This window comes from Centruroides sculpturatus, unplaced genomic scaffold (genome assembly GCF_000671375.1).
Source record: "Centruroides sculpturatus isolate CEXI.00-Female unplaced genomic scaffold, Cexi_2.0 scaffold121, whole genome shotgun sequence".
Taxonomy (NCBI): domain Eukaryota; kingdom Metazoa; phylum Arthropoda; class Arachnida; order Scorpiones; family Buthidae; genus Centruroides; species Centruroides sculpturatus.
The window spans coordinates 102,665-110,293 of NW_019384708.1; positions in this window are offsets into that span (position 1 = coordinate 102,665).

A 7,629-nucleotide genomic window follows, 5' to 3' on the forward strand; every position below is an offset into this window, starting at 1 on the left:
ACATGTATAATTTGTCAGTTGCTGACGGTCTACAATCGGTTGTTTTTACAATTGAATTGTACTGTGAGGATCCGAATCCAGACTTTCCGTGTGTTTATATCATTACATCATAATTTCACATTGTAGCCATACTTTCATTCAATAACTGTCAACTTTCACACCTGGGAGATAAACAGCTGCTAAGTTCTCAGGCTTAATAACGACGCTTTCTCAGCACCTTTCGACCTAATATCTCGATTTCAACCATACAACATTAGAACAGAACAACAAAGTGAGGCAGTCGTCGCCCGTCTTTCGAAAGAGAAGTTGTCACTCGTACCTTGTCCTAAGTGCCTCACTATTCGGATATCTGTGAATATATCCTACAAAAAGATCATCGGAACCATCGACTAACACCTTTGCGGATACTGTTCTATCATTCTTACGGATACTTCCTCTACCGGATACCCGGACTGACATTCCGAACTTTCTTCCCTTCACCAAGAACGCTCGAGAATCTCAATCAAGACAGCAAACCAGGTATTTATCGCCGGGCGAAACTTCTGTAAACTCTCTCTCTCAAATCGGGGAAAAACGTAATATCAAATACAGCTAATGTCTATCGTGTCAAATCGTAGAAATGTATCAAAAAACTAGTATATTTAAAATCGAAATGTATGGCCTCTTGTTACCGATTAAACCTTTGTTACTTTAAAGCATCTCTGAGTAAGTCACTTCTGGTGCGCTGTCTCTCCTTCCATCCCGACTCTGATAGCTCACACACGCGACCGCTCACACGCCCGAACGAAACGGTTTCTGTGTCTAGCCGTGAAGACACAGTGGTGTCAGTCCTGACGCAAATTGTCATTGCAATCTTCGCCGACGCGACGTCGACCCTTCGGTCACGTGGTGCCGAAGTATAGGGAGGCCCTTCGGCATTGTCACAGTACTATTCTAATTGGTTTTCATTTTTGGTGTTTTATTTAATTAATTTGTGGACTAATTGTATTCTTTGTAATATTTTTCAGTCAGTAAACTGCGTGTTTTTTTACATATTTTATTACTATTTGTCTAATCTTCAATGGTCTAATGCGAGATCTGAGTACTTGAAATGATTTCCCAGTATCAATTAACTTCAAACTATATTTGAATATTTTGGTTTGGTACTTTAGTGACTGTATTCTTTCTCATGATATGATAAACACTTTTAATTACAGCCGTAACTAATCGTCTAACCGTTTAATGTATAGATAACTTTGGGCTAGAAGCGTATCTAATTTAATTAATAACAATTTTTCACATTATTAGCTGTAAATAAACTAAGAACATTTGTCATTTTAATAAATTAAATATTAATTAATTATTCATCTTACAAACAAAAATAGAATTATGATAATATTCAATAACAGTTATTGTATTATGTAAAATTAAATCCTTTTTAAAACTTTCTTTACAATAAGATATTTTTCATAATATGTGAACTGTTGTAAAGGTTAAAAAATTGCCTTTTAATATTCTAATTGTTAACTGACAACAATTACTTTAAGACAGACAAACGTAGCATCAGAAAGACTAATCGTTTTAATATTGAAATAATTTATGAGTGGAGTAAAGATACAAATTATAAGCTCTAGATTATAATTCATATCTGTAAAAATATAAATTATGAAAAAATATATGTTATAATTTTCTGATACACTCACCTGATTGCCATACATGAAATAATTATTATTACCAAAAGGTATATAACTTTGAATAAATCCTCGTTGAAAACCTGTAAAGAAATATTTCATAATTAATGTTTTCTTGTTTATAATATTTTTATAATACAGTATACCTATTTGTGTTAATGTTACAATAACCTATAATTGATCGATCTGCGAGTCTTGTAAAAACATCTAGGAAAAAACTTTAGTAACAGCAAATAAGTTCTTGCAAAGGGCTATAACATCAATATTTTTCTCTTTAATGTGTGAAAATTTCAAGACTTATACGAGTGTATCTTAAATTTCCACTGTTATCAACAGTTGGTTATATATAAACGTAATCGAAGGCAGATAATACATGTTCGCAATGTTAGTGTTCGTATGAGAGGCACGACTTGAAGCTTAATTAATCCTCTGCCTTTTGTCGAAACTTTTTGAAATTTTGTATGGTGATTTGGATACGAGCGACATTGATACTATGAAATTTTGGTGGTTAAAGACCGGAAAGATGAGGAGAAAGAAAAAGAAAATTTGTTAGGCCTATATGTGTGGTTAGAGTTAATGATGGTTTACACATTATTAGCATTTACAGACTTTTTTAAAACTTATTTCTACCCTGAAAATTAAACTTTTTGCAATTTTATAATAACTGATAATATGAAAATTTTTTAAAGAAACTTTCATAACAGATGAGGCTACAGAAAATTTTAACCTTTTTGTCGGGAATGATATGCAGCTCATTGCTGAATTTTAATACGTTGACATTGCTATTATTTCTAATTAACAAGTCTTTTTAAGAAGATCTGATAGTTGGTATATAATAAGTAATTAATTACTTAATTAATATTTACTATTATTGATATGTAACGTATCAACCCATTAATTATTCTTCCTTAGTCATTTGCTCACAGTGACTTGTTTGAGTTTTGAAGTTGGCGTGAGAAATTTTTTATTTTATTTTAGTTTGTGGCAAAAATATCTATTTTGATAATTATAATTTGTTTGGAACCAGCTTTTAATTATATTTCTTACAGTAAATCTATAAATTATTTGCATTTGTAAAATTAATTATTTTTACGTTTTTATTCGGTATGAATAGTAAAATATAAAAAAATATTTCTTTTACTATTGGGATTCCCGGCTATACTTCATATTAAACAATTCTTTAAACTCTACACCCCTACCTTCGAATATAGTATACGTCATCCTCAGGTTTTTAGTTGCGATCAACAATAATAATCGTGGTTTAAAACTAAAACTGGAGCTAAAAAGCTTTACTCACCTCCATTTCTTGGACATTAATATAAGATTTAAACAAGGAATTAAACACACAAGTGTATACTTAAAACCCATTCGTGCTCCACTCTTGGTCCAACGACTCGTATAAATATGTTGTCGGCGTTTAAGGCACTAATCAGAAGGGAATTTTTACATTGTACCAACATTCAGGACTGTCTCGAAGAGATTAATACAATTGCAACGAATTTAGGTTACAAAACCGCTACAATTGAAGGGCTGGTCAGATGTTACAAAGAAAATAAAAATAAAAAACATGCTAACTTCGATAGAATTAATAAATTCACATACAACAACCGATTGGGTGGTGCTGCGAATGAATTAGCATCTTATAAAAAGTCGAGAATGATTTATAAAAGAGCACCCAATATTTATAGTTTACTACGAAACCAAAAAGACATACTAAAAAAGGAAGAGAAATATGGAGTATATAAAATACCGTTTAAAAACCAACAGTTAGGAATTACAAAAGATTATGTGAGTGTGACTCGAAGAAATCTTGCAGTACGTCTGAGCGTTGAAAAAGGATTATGGCACAAACAGAAGGAGAAGTTGTAAAGTGGGAGGAAGCGAACGTCATTAAAACAGTGCACTCTCATTCATTGCGTTGGAAAAAGTATAAATTTACAAAAGCAAAATAAAAGAACGATTCCTAAATGCTAGGGATTCTAATGCACTTCCAACAGCGTGGAAATATATAATAGAAAAAAGAATGGGACTTAAAAACCCTGAAATCATATATTCACTATGGTTAACTTGATGTTTAATACGTACTTTTAGTTATTCATTTAGTTATTTTATTGTTTATTTATTATACAGCGGTTCTAGTAATTAGTCCAATTTTTTTTTAAATTTGAAATATTATAAATTCGAAAAACGATACGTTCCATTTTTGGAACATTTGCATTGTTTTCTAAAACCTCAGGATGACCCATACTATAGAGATTAAAAACGTTAGTAATAAAAATCTTTTTGCTCAGCAAACATTAGGTAATATATTGATTTCATGTAAGATGTTTAAAGATTTTTTTTTTTTTTTTGCACTTAAATGTATGGTTCCCGCAACTCAAAGCAAGGAATTTTTATTATAATTTAAATAACTTTGTATTTATACTGTACTTATTTTAAATAATTTTATAATTCTGAAGACGGCCGTAAAATGAAAGTCGTCCCGAAATGCATATAATATTATATGCAATTAACCAGACAAAACGAAGAATTCTATTTATTCATTGAATTATCGAGAGAGTCATAAATGTGCAAAGGCAGCTGTACTTATTTTAAATAGTTTTATAATTCTGAAGACGGCCGTAAAATGAAAGTCGTCCCGAAATGCATATAATAATACAGTATATGCAATTAACCAGACAAAACGAAGAATTCTATTTATTCATTGAATTATCGAGAGAGTCATAAAGCTGCAAAGGCAGAATTGCCGAGTTTAAAGAATTATTTAATATATAATAAAAATTAAGTAAACACAGTATTATCGGTTGAAGGCCTCGAGGGTTTAATTATTAAACTAATTGATAATCTGTTTTAATTATCTCATTGAAACGAGACGATGTAAGATCAATCCTTATCGTAAATAGTATAAAATAATTTTATTAGCATCCATAAGATGTTTATGAATAAGTTATAAGATAATCTAACTTACTTTGATTATTCATTTTCTCAACACTATTTCGCTTTTGATAAATTCTCATTCGAAAAGAAGATCCTCGAATAATTCACTTTGACAATTGCCAAAATTATATTGTTAGCATTTATTGTTAACGCCAGGGCTGTGGAGTCGGAGTCGTGGAGTTTTGGTATTTTATCCGGAGTCGGAGTCGAAGTCGTCAAAAAACCTGCCGACTCAACTCCTTTTTACTTCCCAACTTCTTATGTATATAAAACGGAAAAGTATTGGAATCGTGTCAAATTTGACCCTCCAAAAATTTTTTTTTCCAAATCTACACGTTTGGAGACCTCTCGAACCCCTCAAAAAGTCAATAAAAATTCAGAGAAAAAATTCGCGTGCGTGTATGTGTTGGCGTCTAATTTGTTTAACTTCTTTATTTTCTGTTCTGAGATATTAAACAATACTATNGTACCTGTTTATTATACAGTACAATTGGTTTTTTGATCGACATTCAGGTCTCAACGATGAGTGTAGCCAGAGATGGGCCCGGGTGGGTACGGGCCACCGCAGAAAATGATAGCCGTAAAAAGTGTTGAGCTGACTTGCAAAAAGAAGTAATAAGTAGAAAAGTAGAAGTTGGAAATTCTCATCCTAAAAAAAACGTCAACAGCATCCGAGCCCAATGTTATAATGAAAAGGAAGTTTCATACGTTATGTGTCTTAAGTCAGTGTTTTTCAACCTGTGGGTCGCGATCCCCAGGGAAGTCGCGAAGCCTTACACGGGGGGTCGCGGGTAAAAGAAAAAGACACGTGTTTGTAGGTCCTACACTACATTAATTAAAAAAACTATAATTTCAGCGAGAATTACGGCCGAGAAAATGATAGCCGAAAAAGTGTTGAGCTGATTTGCAAAAAGAAATAAAAAGTAGAAAAGTAGAAGCTGAAAATTCTAATCCTGAAAAAAAGATCAACAGCTCCCTGTGCCCAATGTTATAATTAAAGGAAGTTTCATACTTTATGTGTGTTAAGTTATTTTAAGTCGATTCTTCTGAAATTTTCATTTTAATAAACAATAATTTGTCTCAACAGAAAGAAAATTAAATATATAGTTTTTAAAATCACTGATATAGTTTTAATATGGCCCTAGGGGGTCGCCAGAATTTTTTAACTTGTAAAGGGGTCGCGTATTCAAGAAGGTTGAAAAACACTGATTTAGAGGAACCAGTAACGGTCCCCTCAGTCTCATCATTAGTATATCTCAAAGGACGCGACAGGGTTGTTGTAAATTTTAAACGTTTCTCATCATAGCTGTAAAAATCTAAATACGTTAAACTTAATAGATTGTCCGTCTTTTGTTTTCTAACTAATTCGTTTTAGGACCAGGTGTTGTCCACGGAAATTTTCAAAATTTACAACTTTTCTGTCACTCTCGTTGAACTGGAAACATTTCTGTCTTTATTACATCTAATACAGTATTTCGAAGAAATCAGTCCTCACTGTACTCGGCTATAGATTGGTTCGGTTAAGCTTTTGTTTAAGTAATATTCCGGCTCTTTCGTCAGGGTTTTGTTTATGTCCCCAATTCCCTAATCGCTTAATTATTTAACTACTTCTTAAGTAGAAATAAGTCGAAACCGGTTACTTCGTACTCGAATATTTACAGTCTAGGGAAAAAAGTGAAAAGACAAATTTTTATAGACTTCGAACTCACATTTGAGTTATAAATAAACAGCCGGCTTTATTTCCATCATTTTAGTTGGAATAATGGAACTAAAATGATGGAAATAAAGCCAAGTGTTTATTTATAACTCAAATGTGGGTTCGAAATCCAATATATTCGCAAAACAAGGTTTCGAAAACAACATACAAATTTTTATGACAAACGGGTACATAAATCGTAAATTCAAGGAAAATAAATTCTAGAGCTTTTTTTTTTTCGGCGCATCTCTCTCATTCATTAAATTTAGTTGTAAATGACGCTGTCGAAGTAACGGTTAATTTTTCAACATTGTACAAGAATTGTACACGTTTTTTTTTCCTACATCCCCTTAGAGACGGGACATAGGAAATCGTAATATCACTGGTTTAACGTTGAAATCCGTGAGTAATATAAAATCGGAGAGCGGAATTAAAGTATTTAAGCGGAATTAAAATATCAAATTTTAATATTTTTTAAAACTCCTGTCAACTATACAGAACTATCGTAAAAACATACCAGTAAATTCTTATCGGTTGGGTTAAGTTATAAATCTCGTTATTCACGTAATCGGCCAAATATCTAGCGGGCGGGCGGGCTAACAGCCCGGAACCGGTTCCGGATAGAATTGGAAGCGTTGGAATGTGTAGCATCAACTCATGATCGTAGGCTTCCACCGGCTAAACCCGGTGATGTTGGTGCTCTGTAAAGCGCGTGTGCAAATCTGGCAATACAGAGATTCCACTCCGCCACTAATATTCGAAATAGCAATCTTATTTTTTTTCACGTGTAGTATAGAAATTTGTAATAAGATACATAATGCGGTTATAATAATATATTGTACGATTATTTTCCCTTGTTCCCTCAGAGCGGTAGGCTGCCACCTTGACCGCTCGGCCATTCGATCGTCGAAATAGATAATCTTATAGAAACGTTTAATAAAGTGCTAATAGTCATCTTAACTTCTGTTGACAAAGAACTTATAAATAAATTTCAATTACTGATTTAGGCTGTGTACACATTAGGCGTTTTGCGTTGCGTTAATCGCGTGTCAGCAGCGTACACACCGCGCGTTAGCTCGGCGTTCGACGACCGTTTAGTGAAGCGTGAGCACTGGCTCCGTTCGGAAATGGACGTGAAAGTAATTGCTTGTGTGTGCCTCCTCCATCGTCCCTATAAAAGAGGATGGCAGAGGCAAAAAGAATTTTGGGTGCACCCAATATTACGAGATAGACTGACGCATGGAATGTTTGTGACGTTGTATCCAAAACTAAGACAATATGAACCCAAATTTTTTAATTATTTTAGAATATCTATAAAATTATTTG